Here is a 17698-nt window from a genome sequence, read left to right as displayed (position 1 = left end):
GAGTTTGGGCCAAAAGCGCGACTGACACCTCTGATGACAGCACCAGTGACACGGGCAGCAGAGGCCACTACCCGGGACTCCCTGCGCCCTCCACGCTGGGCTGAGGGCCCGAAGTGGAATTTCCCTCCAGGCTCACGGCAGTATTCTGAGGCCAGTGCCACGAACAGCCCCATTTTCCTGATGAGACAACGGAAGCCCAGACACGGAAGCGACTGACTCAACAAGATCACCCAGCTTGGACAGGGGGACCCCGAGGTCGGCACTCACGTTGGCGATCCCGGGGCCTCACGAACCGCACTGCGGACCCCACGGCCAGGCACACGCTCTCAGCGTCCTCCACCGAGGCCGGCCGGGGGCAAGGACTGCCCTGCTCAGATGACCGTCCCCACCAGAAAGAGCCTCCTTGCCCTGCCATGTCCCATTCCCAGACACCCCAAATTTCACGGAGAGAGAAACAGAGCCCAGAGTGGGGGTGGCCGGACCAAGGCCACCCCACGGGGCTGTGCACGGCTAAGATGAGGTTGCAAGTCCCTCCCTGTCCACCACAGCCTGTCTCAACTGCCCCAACAGCACTGGGTGGCCGGGGGCATCCAGAGCCTTGGCCAGGGGCCCTCAGAAGTGAGGGTGGTGACACAGACCCCACCTTCCTGCAGGCAGGTCCACAGTGGGAGTGTTCCCCGTTCCTGGCTGGTGAGCAGCCTGTGGCCCTGAGGAGCTGGGCTGAGTGGCTGGCACCTGCTCCCAGGGACAGTCCCAATCGGGGAGGCCAAAGAGGGATGGAGAGAGGTAAGTCTCTTCTCCAAGGTGCCACCTCCAGGACTTCTGAAAATAAGGCTGGGGGACCTTCAGAGAAGCCACATTGGGGGGGAGGTTTCTGTACAGAGTGGCGAGGAACAGAAGAAAAGGGGGCAGTGGCGTTTGAAAACAGACCCACCTGGAGCCAGATCCCAGCGCTGCTCTGTGACCTGAACATCCCCGAGCCTCCACTTCCTCATCTGTAAAATGGGGTTGTGAGCAGGGGTGCAGGTGATGTGCCCGACACCCGACACAACGCTGTGGCCGTTACGGTTGCTACTGGTGTTGCTTTTGCTTCCCCGCCCAGCAACCTGAGCCCCAGACCGTGATTCACATATTTCCCAAGCTACGGGAGCCCCGCACCAGAAGGGTTATGGGTACAGACTCTCGCTCTGGCGGCCCCGAGAATGCACTCCTGTCACCTGGTTCCTCCCAAAGGTTCCGTGCCCAAGAGCTTGGTCAGAAAGAGCCCCCGCCTGCACCCAAACCCCCCCCAGCATCCACGCCCCAAGCAGAGCCACTAGCTCAGCGTGGCCGGCCCCCCAGCCCAGCCTCTGAGGGCAGCCGTCCTCCCGGCCTCCGCTGCCCGGAAGCCTGGAGACTCTGAGTCCCCTTACCCACCAAGCCCCTACCCACAGCTGCTGGCGGGGGGGTGGGGTGGGAGGCAGAACCTTCCAGCTCCTAGGAACCTGACGCCAGGCTCCCCGCCCCAGTCCTCAGCCCACAGCGTCTACGGAGCCTCTGCTACATGCCGTCCACACTGAGAGACAGAGACGCAGAGGGCCTGGCCCCCTCCCCGCGAGCCCACAGTCCAGCCCTGCAGACCAGCGGGAAGACATGCACCCTTCACCCCGCCGCCTCACCCCGCCAGCCTCAGTGTCTCCCCTGCACCAGGAGATGGGAGCAGGAGCCACTCGCGGGTGGTACCGAGAGCTACAGGCAGAGCCTGGCACACAGTAGGTGCTCAACCTGTGTGAGCTGCATTCCTCCCCTGGAAGGGCCAGGACAGAGCCAGTGGAGACCGTCCTCCAGGCTTCCACCACTTCATTCAACAGGGAGGACTGTCCGCCTGGCTGGGATGCGACCTGACGCCCCGGCAGCCTGCCTGTTCACTTCCTTCCTGTCTCCAAGGACATCTGGGCTGCGACGGAGCGGGCCAAGTCCTGGCTGCAGGCCAGGTGTCCTGAGACCCCAGGAAACCCCAGGAAGCCCACCCAGCAGGCCCAACTGCCCCTGAGCCACACGGGGGTCACTGCCACCCACCCCGCCCCCCGCATGCACACGGTTGGCCCACAAGAAACACCGAGGGTTGTGCTGGTGGTGGGGAACCAGGCTGAGGCCAGGCTGTGTCCTGAGATGGGGTGGCCTGAGTTCAGAGGGGCGCCTCTGGCCCTCCAGGCAGCAGGGAACCACTGAAGGGTGTGGAGCGGCAAAGGGACCTCTGCCCACGTCTGCAGCCTCAGGCCTCACCTCGTCCGTGAGCGCGGGTGCCCTCCCCCCCCGCCACCTGCCAGGCATTTGCTCCAACTGCCCCCCTCCCTGGAGGGCTGTCCCCAGCCCCTCGGAGGAGCTCATACGCATCCCTCCAGGCCAGGCCCAGACGCCTCCCCGACCTTCCCCGTCTGGGCTCAAAGACACTCTGATTCCTCTGAATCGGTCCTTTTCATTCCGGGTACACGGATTACTTCCTAAGGCCACCTGCCCAGACAGGAGTCCCTGGCGGGCAGAGCCCCACCCTGACGGGGCCGGGGTCGGCGTCTGCAGAGGGGCACCGTGCTCCCCTTTATGGTGCTGTCTCCAGGTGGCGCAGAGGCGGGAGGCAGGAGCCCACTCGGGAGACACGGGTGGTGCAGACCGGGGCAGGGGCGGGTGGCTGGAGGGGCTGGGGTGCGCAGGGAGGGGGAAAGGGTGGGGCAGAGAAGCGCATCTTGGGGAAAGCGCTGACCAGTCCTCTTGCTCCTGCTTCCCTTCTCCCCGTCCCCCCCACCCCAGGAAAGGAGAGGAGACGGTGGGGGGGGGGGACCCCGCGAAAGAAGAGGACGCGGGCTCCCCTGGCCTGGGCTCCCCAGCGGCTCACCTGGTGGGCTGGGGAGGAGCAGAGGCAGGTCCCGCAGGAGACACCTTAAGCCTCAAGGCTTCCTGGAGGTTCCCACTGCTCCCCACGGCCCCGGGGCCCCCAGCCCGGGCAGAGCGCGTAGGGCAGCACTGCAGCCTCAACCCTTGCGCCACCCCCAGGTGCCACGCGGGGCCGGGGGCAGGGCAGTCAGCCCAGGCGGCCTCGAGGAACTGACTCCCCTCACCCTGGGCTGCGCCGTCCCCAGCAGGAGCACAGAGGCTGGCCCGGGAGGGGCAGGGATGGATCTCAGGGAGGGTGGGAGAGGGAGGCGTTGGGCCTCCGAGAGGCGACGTGGACGGCCTGCCGGGCGCCTGGCACGCGGTAAGCGACCACCACGGTTCCTGCGGATGCGCAAGGATGAGGCCGGGTCACGGGCAGCAGCCAGTCCCGCAGTGCCTCGAACGCCAAGCCAGAGCTGGCCACGCGCTGGCAAGTCAATGGCACGAACCTCCCGTGGCCCGCGCCCGCCTTGGCCCATCCGCCGGGCGCCCTTTCCAGGTAATGAAGGCCGCGCGGGCGCCACCGGTCAGGCGCAACGGAACCCGGGCGCACGGCCACGAAGCATCCCTGCAGCGCACCAGGAGAACGAGAAGACGCTCCGAGGGCCGGCGACCCCGGGGCTGCCGGCACTGAGTCCCACAGGAGTCAGCGGCAGGGGTCCCACGCGGGACGGGACTCGGCGGTCCCGGTCCCCAGACGAGGGCTGTGGACGGCGCGCGGTGAGGTCCAACAGGAAGCGCAAGTGCCTTTGCTTCGAAGCAGCAGCTGGGGAGACAGGCCCGGAGGTGCGTGTGACACAGGGTCCCCGGGCCTCCGCCGGCAGGCGGCTCGTTGGTGCAGCACAACAGGAGCAGCAGCCCACACGGAAACCGGTTCTAAGCACATAAGCATGCTCTCCCTTAGTCCCTCCTGAGACTCCAGGAGCCCGTGGGGACGTGCGTGTCGGTCCCCACTCGACAGGGAAGGAAACTGAGGCCGGGGCAGGGACTTGATGGACCGGGCGGTCTGGCTCCGGAGGCCGGGCTCACACCCAAGAAGGCGCGCCGCCACGGGCGACACGGCCAGGACGCCGGGGAGGCGCGGGGACGGGCGAGGAGGAGGAGGTGCGCCGCCCCCTCCCCTGCCCGGCGTCCGGCCGCGGGGGGCCGTGGGGCGCGGCCTCGAGGACCCAGGGCGCTGTCCTTTGGACACGGGGGCGACGTCGCCGAGGGGGGCCTTCACGGTGGGTGCGCCGCGCGGCAGGGGGCCAGCGACGAGGCGCCCGGGCAGGCGCGCGGGTGGACAGGCGCCCCGCTCCTGCCCGCGGCCTCCGGCCCAGGGGCGGCCTCTGAGAGAGCGGGGAGGGCAAAGAGCGCGGCAGAGGCGACGCGGGCTGCCTGAGCCGGGGCGCAACTCCCAGCCCCTGAGGCGCCCGGAGAAGGCGGGCGGCGGCCCGCGGCCACACAGCCCCGTCCTCGCCGAGCCTCGCAGGGCCGCACGGGACCCTGCTCTCCGTCAGAGAAACGCTGCACGTTGGCCCCCTGCCTCCGTCTTGGCTGTGACAACCCCGCCGCCCCGCGCGGAAAGCGTGAGGGTGGAAGCGGCTCCCGCGCCGGCGGCGTGTGGCCCGGGGGCGGCCCCGGCTGCCCAGGCGGGGGTGTGGGCGCGCAGCAGGCCCGCAGACACAGCCCTCGGCCAGGCGGAGTGCTGTCGCGGTGCCGCGGAAAAGCACGTGCCGCCGGGGCTCCCCCGCCTCGCCGAGCCGCCCGGCACCCCCTGCCGCGCACAGCAGGCTCGGGCGCCGGGATGGCCCGCGATGCCCCCGCGGCCCGGGCTCGGCCCGCGCCCCGCCTGCCCGAGGCCGACGCCTCAGCGGCCGTCTGGCCCGCGAAGCGATGGGTCCCAGGGGAGCCCTCGGCAGCCGCGTCAGGAAAGCAGCGACAGACGCGTCGGCTGCTGACGTGCGGGAGCCCAGGGCCGTCGGGAGGCTGAGGAGAACCGAACGCCCCCGGGCCACGTGCGGTGCCCCCAGGGCGGGGACTCGGGGCCCAGAGCCGGGTCTCCGCATCGCTCCTGGCTGTCCGTGCTGCCTGCCTCCGGGCTGGACGCGACTTGCCGAGGGACCCCTGGCAAAGCCCTGCCTGCCCCGTGCCTCGGCCCCTGTGTGAGAGGAGCACGGCTGGGAACCACCCCTCGGGCCCCGGAGAGGAAGCTGAGGCCCAAGGCGGGGCTGGGGCAGCTGCCCAGAGCGGAGCACTGCGGCCGGAGCCACGCCTGGCATTAGGGGCTGCTGTGGCCACCGCAGCTGTGTGCCCTGGGACCTCAGTCTCCCCACCCGTCAAATGTGGGCCCCGACCACCTTGATGCTGGAGTTCCTGCTGGGCTCTGAGTCACAGGGCACGGAGGGCCCAGTTCTGCTGGAAGAGGGCCAGGGGTTGCTCCCGTCCCTTCGGTCCCCAGAGCCAGTCCTTCCCAGAGCCTGAGGCCCAGCCACGCAGGGTCACAGAGCACAGGTGTGCCAGGCAGCGGCTCCTCCCGGTGCTCAGGCCCAGGCGGGGGCAGACGCCCCACAACCCAGCCAGCGGCCACTGCCCCTGCCTTGTGTAAAGTCCTGCACCACACTCCATGTGCACGCAGAAACAGGACACACACACGGGGCCCCACCCACAAATGCGACACACAGAAGCACACGTCCCCCACCTCATGTCGTGGGCACCACCGCATGTGAGCACCCAAGAGGCGCTCACAAAACCCGCCCCCTCAACTCGCTTCCCAACCCAGACACACACACACACAAGGACACAAACACAGACACCCCCCTGTACACACACACATCACACACACGGCACACTCTCAGCGATCCGACACACAGACTCACACACAGGCCTGGACAAAGCAACCGCGCGAGAACCATCACCCTCCATGCACAGAACCCTTCAAAGATGGACAGACACACGCCACACACACACAGGTCCCCAAGACCAGGTACACACACGGACACACCCATCTTGCCACCTGGTTAAACTCCACGTGGCAGGCGGTGCCCAGCCTAGAAGTGCAGCTCCAGATAATTAAATCATGTCCAGAGCATCCATCTCAGCCCCAACCTGGCTGCCTCCTTGCTACAGGTAAAGCGAAACGGGTCTAAAATATTTTATAAATGAATAAACCTGCTAAGAGAATACAATTTACAGGGCTGTGGGCTGCAGGCTCCCAACACCTCTCCTGCATCTTCTCACTTCGGAGAGCACATGGTGGTGACAGCGGGTGGCGGCCAGTGGGGCGCGCTGTCGGGTACCCCACCCGCCGCGCCTCTGCCCGGGGTGTTATTCCCAGGGAAAGGGGCATTCTGTGATTTCCCATCCACTAAATCCTGCTGCTGCTCAGGGACAGGGCCCTGTGCTCTTTCGCCTCTTCGGTTTCTCCCCCCAAGCCTTGGATGCCTTTTAAATGCCAATCCATCCTTGGCAACTCTGATTTTCCAAGGTCTGTTTCACACAGGGCTGGGATGTGTTACAACTGAACTGCTGAGGAATGGGAAAGAGAAGGCCTGGCAGCAGGGACGCATGGGGGCAAGGGCAGCTTGTAGCTCGAGAGGCAGCTGGGCAGAGGGAGGCTCTGCCTGGTCCCAGGCCCGCACGCCCCTGGTGAGAGGCTGGGGAGCCCAGGGCAGCAGAAACCTGCTCCCAGGATGTAGAGAGGGAGCAGAAAGTGGCCCACAGGACCAATAAGGGGTCTCTGAGCCTGTGCGTGGCTGGGCAAAGGAGGCTGAGATCTGGGACCTCGGTGCGGCCTTGCTGCTGGAGCGACAAGACTTCAACATCCCCACTCAGGCTGGGCGGCCCCTGCCCAAGCTGCCGGTCAGAGTGAGGGGCCGTGGGGAAGGGCTCCTGGGGTGGGCAGATGGGGAGAGAACAAACTAGGTCAGGAAGCAGCCACCCAGCCCGATTCTTCTCTGAAGCTCTCCCAAGACCTGGTTCCAGTTCCCTCCAGACTCACAGACTCAGGGGAAAGGAATAGGTCCCACAACAGCAGGGCAGAGAAGCAGGATGTCAAACGGTGCACACGGGAGGTGCAGTGGCATTCTCAGAGAACGCTTCGGAGACTGGCAGTTCGGGTCAACTGCTTTTCTTTTAGATGCCTTATTTTCCAAAAGTCTACAAGAAACCTGTCCTCCTTGTACAGTGAGGAAAAAGGCCATTAAACCACCAAGTGCCTCAAAAAACCAAATATATTGCATGAGTCCACGTTTTACACTACATTTATTATATGTTATGTATCACACGCCTGGGGAAAAAATGTTGACAACGGTTATGTCCTGGGGGTGGAATTATAGGGGATTTTTACTTGTCTTCCATAATGTTCAGGTTTTTCTAAAATCAACATGTTTATAACCTGGATGTCTTATTAACAAAACGCTCAGGCCTGAGAAGTTCTTTTCCATACCAAGTCCCTCCCCCGGCCCCCGAGGCCCATTCTGACCCTCCCGGTGCCCGCGACACGGCCAGGGCTCCAGAAAGGTCAAGGACAGCTGCCCCCGCCCTCGGCTCCCCTTCCTTCCAAGGCCCACGGCTGCACCGCGTCCACCGGCCTGCCCAGGCCAGGCGGAGGGTGGGCAGAGATCAAAAGCGCCCCAGGAGGGATGGCAGAGGTGGCGGCCCAGGAAACAGGTGCCCCGGGCGGGGATGGCGGAGGCGGCGGCCCAGGAGCCACCGGTGCCCCGGGAGGGATGCCCGGATGCCACCGGCACCGGACGCGGAAGCAGACCCCAGCCCCCGGCCGAGGCCACCCCGTCCGGAAGCCCCGCCCCGCGCCCCGGTTCCCGGAAGCCGCCGGCTGGCGATGCGAGGGGCGGGGGCCTCGAAGCCCCGCCCCACAGCCGCGCGGGGCACGCCGGGAAGGGCGCTGCCATGACGACGCAGCGGCCGCCCAGCCCCGCCCTCCCCGAGTCGCGGTCGCGGCCCCGGCGGGGCTCGTCCCATCCGACGCGCGGGCACCCCGGGCGGCCGCGGTGGGGGCGCCGCCGGGGGCGAGGGGAGGCCAGGAAGGCGGGCGTGTGCCCTCCCGAGGTCGGGGAGGAGAGGAAACGGCCCCGGAGGCGATAAGGCAGCTGCCTGCGTGTCTGGCCTGCCGGCTCCGGCCCAGCCCTCCCAGAAGCGGAGCTGCGCGCGCCCGGACGGGGGCCCGCCGGGGCTGCCCCCGCTAGGATCCAGGATTTGCCCCCGAGATGGTCCCTCCACCACAGTGCAGGGGACGTTCCGCGCCAGGGCCTGGGCCCCGAGGCGCTGGCCTCTGCCCACCCACACACCAGGCATCTGCTGCTGGACGGGGCAAAGGCCTCTGCTCGGCTGCGGTCCAGGTCCCCACAGGGCCCTCCCAGGAGGCCCAGCCAAGCAGGCAGCCCCCCCGGCAGCCCCTGACCCCTTCTTGGGGGGGGGCTCACACGACGGGCCAGGCCAGACGGGCCAGGCCAGTCGGGCCGGATGACTATCTCCCCGGTCCTGTGTGAGTGGCTCTGCCCAGGTAGGTGGGCAAACAAGCCCAGATCTGTTAAGGAGTGAAGTGGCAGGGCTGGGACACGGCCAGGCTGACTCCAGACGCCTGTCCACACACAGTGGCGCTCCCTGCTCCCTGGACGCCCAGCCTGGGCTGGTCCAGCCGCCTATCTCTGCCCGGAGCACTGGCCTGGCCTGCGGTCCCCTCCTCCCCCTCCCCCCAGCCGGCTTCCCTTCCGAGCCGCCAATCTGCAGCCACACAAAGCCCTGTGTGTTTGCTTTCTCTGCCGCTCCCCCGGATCCCATGTTTCTCTCCGCTACCTGCCGGCCTGGCTTCCTCTCCACGCTGCCTTCCCAGCCCATGGAAGGGAAGGAGGGGCCACCCCATCGTTCCTAGAACCCACCTCCTCAGTGCTGGGGGCACCTAGCCAGGGCAGTCTGACCGACAGTGGCTTTGCAGCCCCCTCACTGCCTCTCAGGACGTAGGGCGTCTTCTGGGTGGAGCAGGAGAGATGCCTGCAGCAAGAGGCTGGGGGGCCGGAGCAGTCCGGCCAGCCTCCCGTCTCCTTTTGTGAGCGCGGCCTGTTTTGTTTGTCAATCAGGAAGGCTGCCCCTCACTTCCCAGCAACCCAAAAGGGCCGCCAGAAGATAAGGATATGAATGGGACCAGGAAGGTCAAATTCGAGGAGGCAGAGGGACGCCCCAGTTTCATGGCCTTCCCCCACCCTCACTCTTTCTGGGGGTCCCCAGGCACACAGGCTGCACTGGGAGCCCGGCTTGGTAGGTGCCCTCTCAGTGCCCGCCCCCCCAGGCAGGCACCTGGGCAGATCCCTCGCCATGGCAGGCACCCTCTGCAGAGTCTTGCGAAGCCCTATCAGCATGAGCTGAAACAGGGCTTTCACAGGCGAAGAAAAATAAACACCCACGTTCCACACCACCTTCCCTACCTGCAGAGGGGGGCTGCCCTCTCTCCCCGTTCAAATAAAGAAATGCAACACTGATACTGCACAGAGATACCACAATCTCGCCTGATTTCTTCTACCCAGGGCTCTTTTATTGCGCCCTGCCACTGCTGGGTGGCCCAGGGCAGGTCCTAACCTCCCTGGGCCTCCCTCTTCCCCTTCCATGCAGAGTTTAACCCTTACAGCAATTCCAGGATAAAGGTGTGGTTATACCCACGTGACAGATGAAAGCTGCAGAGACTAAAACTGCTCCAGTCGGAATTCAAGCCCACTTCTGACTCTAAAAACTCCCACCAGGTCACAGGACTGTTTCACAGTCCGAGCTTATCTGCTGAAAGGATGCGTGTCCACCAGGAGGAGGTGAGCGAGGGGCAGGCAGGGCCTGGCTTCGGTGCCCACAGATGTGGTCTCCGGTCTCAGCTCTGGACGTGGGCTGTGTGTGACCTTGCGCAGGTCACTTAACCTCTCTGAGCTTCAGGTTCCTTGATAATCTGTCTGAGGAGGTTAATAAGGCTTAGCGAGGACCACCCAGTGCTGAGCACGAGGGCAGGCGCTTATTAAATGACGGCTCTGCTCCACGATCTCCTCTCGGCAGCCAAAGAGCCAGGCGCTCCCTTATTAGAGGAACCAGGCCTCTCCCACCTCTGCCTTCACCAACCTGGCCTGGCTGCCTGGCATCTCCCCCCCCCCCGTTCCCCATCTCTGGCCCTCTGCAACACTCAGGCTGAGCTCCCCAGGCTCCCGTCCGCCCGGGAGACCAGGGCCTCTCTGTTTAATTAGCCAGGGCGGAGGCCCCAGGGGTCAATGTCACCCCAAGGGAACAAAGCCAGCTCCGTCCACATCCTGCTGGACTCGAGAGGAGAGAGCCACTCAATTAAGTCTGATTTGGCAAAACGTCTGTTTTTAGTGCTATTTCAGGCCCTGGTGGGGATTTTCTGCGCTCCTCTCAAAGGTATCCTAAGTCGGATTCCTTCCCACCGCCCACATCCCTATCTGTGTTAGAAATGAAAACATTGTTCTTCCTCTTCTCTCTTCCTGCTTCTCTTTCCCACCTATCAGACGGATGCAAATGAGGGAAGGGGCAGAGCTGGGACCCCTCGGCGGGCAGCACTTCACCCTCCCCCCACCAGTCCCCCAGTCGCCTCAAACCCGGCAAAGCAGAGAGGTCCTCGGCCTCACGTTCTGAAAGCCCCGAGGCTAGGTCATGGTCTGCTCTGGGCCCAAACACACACCAGGCGTCTGCTCCTCCTCCCACACACCTCTGTCTTTCTGCTTCTCAGCAGCCCTCCCCAAGGACCCCCTGCGAAGAGGGCCTTCTCAGCTGCAACTCGATCACAACTGAATCCACCATGAATGGTGTCTTTAAGGTGACCTCACCTACCCGACGGTGGGCTTCAAAAGGGCAGGGGCAGCCGCTGTGTAGTCAGGGCAAGGCTGCCCAAAGCCCTCAGCACAGTTGACATTTGGGGCCAGATAACGTGTTGGGGGGAGGGGGTCCTGTGCTTCCCAGGATGCCGAACAACGAACATCCCTGGCCTCGACCCACTAGACACCCTCACCCCCTCGCCCCCCACCCCCCAGGGAGACAACCAAAAATATCTGCAGACAGGGCCCAGCCTCCCCTGCGGGACAAAATCACCCCCAACCGAGAAGCACTGCTCAGAGGTCTGGCACACAGCTCCCCCTCAAACCAGTGAATGCAGGACTCTCCCTCCTTCCCCCAGTAGAGCAGGTGATTTTCATTTACCTCTTTTCCTCTTATCATAATCATGCACAAATTTCATTTTCCCTATCAGACCAGAAGGTTCCAGAAGACAGGCCCATTTGACCTCAGCTGTATATCAGTGCTGATGGCCGGTTACCATTTTGCTGCAGGAATAACTCTCAAAGCATCAGAGAGCACCTGACTAAAACCCAATTCTGTTCCCCTTCCCCACTCTGCCCTGGGTTCCTGTGTGACTTTGCTTCAGTAGCTAAGCTTGTCTGGGCCTCAAAGTCTCTGCATCATTGGAACAATTCTTTGTCCTATTAGCTAGTGGGAGGCTTACAACGTCACACCTCCAAGGAGCTGGAGCCCCCAAGAAGAGAGCTTTCAGGTGGTTTTTAATTTACATTTTCTGAGAAATTATTATTACTAACAGGCAACATAATGAAGCACTTTGCCAAGCACAACTGAGTGCTTTAGGGGCATCATCTCATTCAGTCCTCTCAGAAAGGAAACGATGAGGTAGATACTATTGTTTTTGCTATCTGCAAAATGAGGAAAGAGGCTGCGGCAGCTAGAGGAACCTGCCTAAGGACACCCAGAGGTGGTCTCGTGGTCTCTGGCAGCTGAGGCTGTCGATCAGAAAATCTGCTCAGCTTCAGTTCTTGATCCTGAAATTACTTTTTGAAGTCTGAAGCCCGCCTGGTGCCAGGCAGAGTTAGACCTTCCCAGGTGGACAGGCCTCGCAGGGCCTCCCCACGGCCAGGCCTCCCCGGCTGGGCCCCTGCGGCAGACACCTGGCCCCAGGGCTCCAGGGAAGGTCTGACTGGGGAGGTGGCGCAGTGGCCTGCCTGGGCGGGGGCCCGGAGGGCCGCCACTCCCTTCCCGGTGTCACCCCTCTGGGGAAAGCCCTGGCAGGACTGCCCTCTCCCAGTGCCGAGCGGGTGCTGAGATTCTTCAGGGCAGGAATAAAAATGAACCATCCTCTAGCACCTTCTGTGTATCTCTGTGTTATTAAAGCAGGCTCTGTCTGAAGTATTTTATCTGCACGAACTCACTGATTCTCCCAAGAACCCTACGAAGCAAGTGCTGTCATTTCCCCCATTTCATAGATGAGTAGAGGGCACAGGTCGCCTGGTGGCAGCAGAGCCAGGACGTGAGCCCGGGCAGCTGAACTCCGGGAGCGCCGCGTCCTGCGTTTCAGCGGCGCTCCCAGCCGCCTGGCACGCGGGAGGCCCTCAGCGCGTGGTTTATGAACGACGGCACGAAGAAGCGAAGGACCGTGTGGTCACCCTGCTGCCCAGTCCACCCGCCGCCCCGGGGCAGAGCCCCTTTGCAGGCAGACACTCGGCCGGAAACCTGTAACTCTCCCCCGCCGCGCCGGGTGACGGAGACCCACGCGACCGTCCGCCTCAGCCCGGCTGGTGGAGGAGTGACGGCGGCGACCTCTTCCCGCAAAGTCCTTCAGCAGAAAGAGTAACGGCCACGTCTACACGCCGGCAGCCGGAGGGGGCCTGTGGCTGTGCCCATTGTAAAGGTGGGGTGACAGAGCCCCCGACAGGACCGTGGCACCTGGATTTGAACCCGGGCTGGCCTGTGTGTGTGACCCCGTGCTGTCCGGATCACAGGACGTACGGCTTGCAGCAGCTGCCCCCCCGTTCAGACGGGAGGGGGCGCGTGCTGGGGCTGGGGGGCGACTTCCCTGAAGCAGCAGCTCGAAGGCAAACCCTGGGGCCGCTCCAGCGCTCGGCCGAGCCGCCCGGACCAGACGGAGCACGTCTCCAGGGAGCGGCTGGAGGAGAGCGGGCCGAGTGCGGCAGAGGCCGCACCACCTCCCTCGGGACCCCAAGCCTGGGGCCCGTCCTCGCCTTGAGCGGCCCCAGCACCGCCCCCCCACTGGGCCCCCACACCTCCTGACCGACGGCTCCCCTCCTCGCCCCACCCCGCCACATCTGCTCCCCTCCCGGACTCCTGGGCCCCTTCCCCCCTGAGCCCGATCACTGTGCGGAAACTGGACACCCTGCTGTCCACCGGCCCCGAGCATCTCATCTCCAAGGGCCCAGAGAGCCCAGGGCCCAGGGGAAGAAACATGGCGGGGAGGGGGTGTCTGCTGGTCTCACCGGACCCCTGCTGCTCCTGGCCGGTCCTTCTGTCCTTCCTAAGCACCCTTTCCCACGTTGCCCTCTCCTCCCGTCTCCCCCACCCCCACCCGCGTCCCACCACCACACACACACTCTTCACAAGGAACCAAGAACCAGCAGAGCAAAAGCCCTCCTCTGGCAGCCGAGCCCGCCGTATGTGCCTCCGGCCACGGGCACCCACCCTGGTGTCACATTCCATATCCCGGTGACCCACCCAGGCACGGCAAGGCTCTGCCTCAATCCCTGGGGAAACAGGATGAGCCAGTTTCTCCTCCGCTCCGCCCCCCCCCCAGCCCCCGAGCAGCAGGGGCCCCTCTCTGGTCTCCTTTAACGTCTGATGAACAGAATCTCCTGACCGGCACCCCAAGAATCCCCAAGATCCCATGGGAGCCCCCAAAACAATGCCGGGCTCCCCCGCCCCACCTCGCCCGGCCCTTCCTGCCAGGAAGACTTTTGAGCACCCCGTGACCCCCAACCTCGCCGTTGGAGCTGGGGTGTCAGCGAGGAGGCGGCTGAGCTCTGGGCCCCGATGCCTCAGCCTCCTGGGGAGGGCAGACACCGACAGAATTACTGATAATTCTGTGATAAAAGCTACGCCTCAGCCGTAGACAAAGGGAGATGACTCAGTTCTGCCACGGAGGTCAGAGGAGGAGGAGACAGGACGTCTGTTTGGGTCTCGGGAGGCAGGGAGGAAGGTGAAGGGCAGCCCAAGTGGAAGGAACAGCTTAGGCCAACACGCAGAGGCAGGAAGGCCAGGGCTGAAACCTGGAAGGGGGCTTGGCTGCAGAAGGGGAAGGGGCTCGAGTGGCTGCAGAGCAAGCAGAGGACCGGAAAGGCCCCCACAGCGTGGGAAGGACTCCAGAGCGGACCCTGATTCAGAGGGCAGCAGGAGCCCCGGGGAATCACCGCCGTGGTCGAGAAAGGTCACTCTGCAGTGTGGCCCAGGAGGAGGGGGCAGGATGGAGGCAGGGAGGCCAGTGAGGAGGTTGTGGCAACAGCTAGCCTCTCCCTCCACATCCTTTCTGAGCCAAGTCCTCCCTCTTGGCCATGGGACACCAGCCACGTCTGCTGCAGCTGCCAAAGCACAGCTGGTGTGTCCCCTCTGCCAGGAATGCCCCTCATCACCTACCTGTGCTCTGAGCACCTGTGCCAAGCCCCCTCTGCCAGGAAGCCCCGCCTCCACCATGCTCCCAACTCTGGCCAAGCTGGGGTGCACCCGCCCCTGGATCCTAAAGCTCAGGCTACCTGCTCACCATCCTGGAACTGACTCCGTGGTCCCCTCCGCTCTTCCTTGCGTGGACAAGTCCTGCCAAAGACACGGTCCCACTCCTTCCCTCGCTGTCCCCAGAACACCCGCCAGTGCCTCCACGGGAGGCCCTGCTTCCTGCCAAGACCTGGCACAAGCTCCCACTCGCCCCCTTGGGTACCCTCTGGGTCTCACCCCTAGGCTGTGACCTGGGAGGCAGGTGCATTAAGCACTGGGCTTCGAAACTGTGGGCCCTTGGACAATTCCTGGTGGGCCAGCAAGCCCAGGTGCCTCTCTGTGCCTGCAGAGCCACACGTGGAGGGGCATCCACGCCCAGCCACAGGCGCTACTAAAGCAACGAGGTGCAAACGTGGATGGTCATGGGGAGACAGTGGTGATCGTAACGGTGACAGTGGCAGCATTTACTGGGACAAGTACTGTCCTCAGCTTCATATGTTTACCTGGACTCACTCATTAAAGCTTCACTACAGTCCTGTGAGGCCGGTGCTGTTACTACCCTGTTACACAGATGGGGACACTGAGGCACAGAGAGATCAATAACTCATTCAGACGTGGTGGAGCCTTGCCCTGAGCACGCCAGCTACAACCTAGCCAAGACAACAGGAAGGAAAAAGGGAGCTGATGACTAAGAGCCTGAGGTGTGGTCTCATGTGGGGTGAAAGGAAACTATGTATCTGTGTACATGATATACCTACACATAAGTGAGTAGTAAACCATATGCAAAGTGTTACCTGGGGGGCACTTTTACTTTCACTCTATGTACCTCTGGGTTATTTGCATTTTTCACAATGAGAACAAATCCATGTGTTACCTGAGTAATTCAAAAAGAAGAGGCTGAGAGAAATTTTCAGGGCCTCAATTAACGTTTGTTGAATGAATAGAAGGCAGAGGCATTTCCTAGGCCTGTTTTTTCAAACCCTGGGTATGAGCCATTAGTGGATGGTGAAATCAATTTAGGGGGCCACAGAAAGCAATTGTTTAAAAACTCAGACTACAACAGAACATAACAGAGAAAAGAGCTATTTCACTAAACTTTTGTTTCAGTTACACACAAATACATTTTGTAGCCTAAAATGTATTTCTTGCTACAGTTCAGAGGTGAGGGTCTGGAAACCACAGTCCCGACTGAAGAGTCTGGGGAGGAATAAGTAGGCGCCCTGCCTGCAGGGGCCTCCTGGTTCATAGGAGAGAAAGGTGGCCCCGGATCAGGTGACCCCCTCTGTTTAGGAAGCTACAGGGGCGCCTGGCTTTCGGGAAAGGTCACGCTCAGTCCACTCGCCACTTGGCTTCTGGGGCCCCGATCACCCTGGACACACTCGCCTTCTTTCCAAGGCTTTTGCCCGTGAGAGCCTTTGCCAGAGTTTTGGGGCTGAGCCTCCCCCACCCTAGAATGTCTGTGTCCACTCCTCTGTGTTACCCCGGAGGCCACTGCTCTTAAGGACTCCCGCCTGGATGCTCCTGGGGCCCCCATACCCCTCGCTGTCAAGGGGGAGGGGTGGGAAACTAGAAGATTCCTTTCCAGCTTCCAGATCCTGAGGCCACGTCCCAGGGAAGCCTCTGGAAATGCAGCTGTGTGGTCAGTCGGGAGGGGCCTCCACTGAGTCTGCGGGGAGGGCTGCCCCCACCCAAGGGGCGCCTGACCCCAGGCAGAGCCAGGTCTGCGTGGAGGATGGGGTTGGGGGAGACAGGCAGAGCCCCCCCCCCCCCCCCCCCCCCCCCCCCCGCCTGGGGCTCCCTCGGCGCTGGCGCCTCCACATCAGAGCTCGCCTAACCCACCCCGCCTCCCTTCCCAGGGCAGCAGACAACTAAAAAAAGATAAAATAAAAAGAAGTAATTCCCCTGCTCTGACGTCAGCGCGAGGTCTTAACAGCCCAGCAGCGGCTTGAAACTGGATTGCAACCAGATGTAATGCCCTTGAATCCTCAACGCGCCGCAGCGCTGGAAGACAAACGCGGGGGCGGCGGGGGGGGGGCGCCCTGGGTGGGGGGAGCCGTGCGGGTCCCGCGCGGGTCCCGGGTCCGAGCCCGCGGCAACCCGGGGAGCCGGGCCCGGGTCGCCATTCAGGGGCGCTGCCTCCCCTCCCCCAGCCCCCAGCCCCGCACTGTCACCCCCCGGGCGGCCTTCTTCCTCCGGCCACAGCCCCAGCGCCGCCCCCGTCGCGCTCCCCGGCCCGGGCACGGCCCCTCGCGTGGATGTGGGGGCCACCCAGGGCCCAGGAGGGGAAACCGCTGGCCGGGAAAACAGGCGGCGCAGGAAGCTGGGGCCGCCGCGGCCTCGGGCCGGCCTGCTGTTTCGCTTCCCCTCCGCCCCTCCTCGGCGGCCCCCGGCGCCCAGGGCTGCAAGTGTCACCCCCGCGTCCCGCATCCCCTCGCCCCCGGCCGCCCCCGCCGCCGCCGCCCCGCGCCCGGCCCCCTCGCCCTCCTCCCGGGCCCCCTGCCTCCCAGGCGCCGGGCCGGGGACCCAGCCGGCGCGCCGCCCTCCGTCCGGGAACACGGCACTCGCGCGGCCGGAGCCCCCACCGTGACGTCACCCCGACAGGCCCGCGCGCCCCGGGCCTGGCCGCGTCGGAGCCGCCCGGCCCCGGGGGCCGCGTCCTGGCCGGTGGCGCGGCCTGCGCGCAGGCCCGGGCGCCGCCGCCCGCGTGGGGGCTCGGCCCAGGGCCCCGCGCGCCGCCCCCCCAGGCCCCGACGCCTTCGCCGCGGCCCCGCCGGGCCCCGAGTGCCCCCCGGAGAGGTCGGCTCCGCGCCCCCCACCCGGGCGCGCTCCCACAGCGCGCCCGCGGCCGCCACCCCGCGCCCCCTGCGCACAAAGCGCCTTCCCCGCGGGCCCCGCGCCCCCGGCCCGGCGCTCGGTGCTCACCTCGGCGCGCGCTCACTCGGGGGCCCGCGGTCCGGCGCTGCGACGTCGCGGCCCGGAGGCCCGGGCGGCCATGGGGGTCGGGGCCCGGCCGGCCTCGGCGCCCGCTCCCCGCGGCGGGCTGGGCGGCCTGCTCGGCGCGCTCTCGCCCCGGCCGCGCCTCGCCCCGCGCCTCGCCTTCCGAGCGCAGCCGCGGGCGGGGGCGGCGCCCAGCGCGCGGGGACCGGGCCCTGGCCGCGCTCCGCCGGGCCTGCTGGCGTCGCGGGGCCGCGGGGCGGTGCGGTCCCCTCCGCGCAGGAAGAGCGGGCGGCGGGCGGCGCGGGGGGAGGCGGCGGCGGGCGCGCGAGGGGAGCAGCTCCCGGCCGCCTGGCCGCGCTCGCTC

General features: G+C 64.9%; 1 protein-coding gene across 4 annotated transcripts in view; it reads right to left on the bottom strand.

The window, feature by feature from the left end:
* The window catches only part of RAI1 (retinoic acid induced 1), a 99659-nt gene extending 82180 nt beyond the window's left edge, over positions 1 to 17479 (bottom strand). For all 4 annotated transcript variants that reach the window (XM_057714578.1, XM_057714579.1, XM_057714580.1 and 1 more), the window contains exon 1: positions 17320 to 17479. The gene's annotated coding sequence lies outside the window, so the exon portion shown is untranslated. The remainder of the gene's footprint in view (positions 1 to 17319) is intronic.
* Positions 17480 to 17698: the final 219 nt, after the last annotated feature.

Source organism: Hippopotamus amphibius, chromosome 17, assembly GCF_030028045.1.
Source record: "Hippopotamus amphibius kiboko isolate mHipAmp2 chromosome 17, mHipAmp2.hap2, whole genome shotgun sequence".
In the NCBI taxonomy this organism is placed as follows: domain Eukaryota; kingdom Metazoa; phylum Chordata; class Mammalia; order Artiodactyla; family Hippopotamidae; genus Hippopotamus; species Hippopotamus amphibius.
The sequence above is the reverse complement of the archived record's forward strand: the minus strand, read 5'-3'. Positions and strand labels throughout refer to the sequence as shown.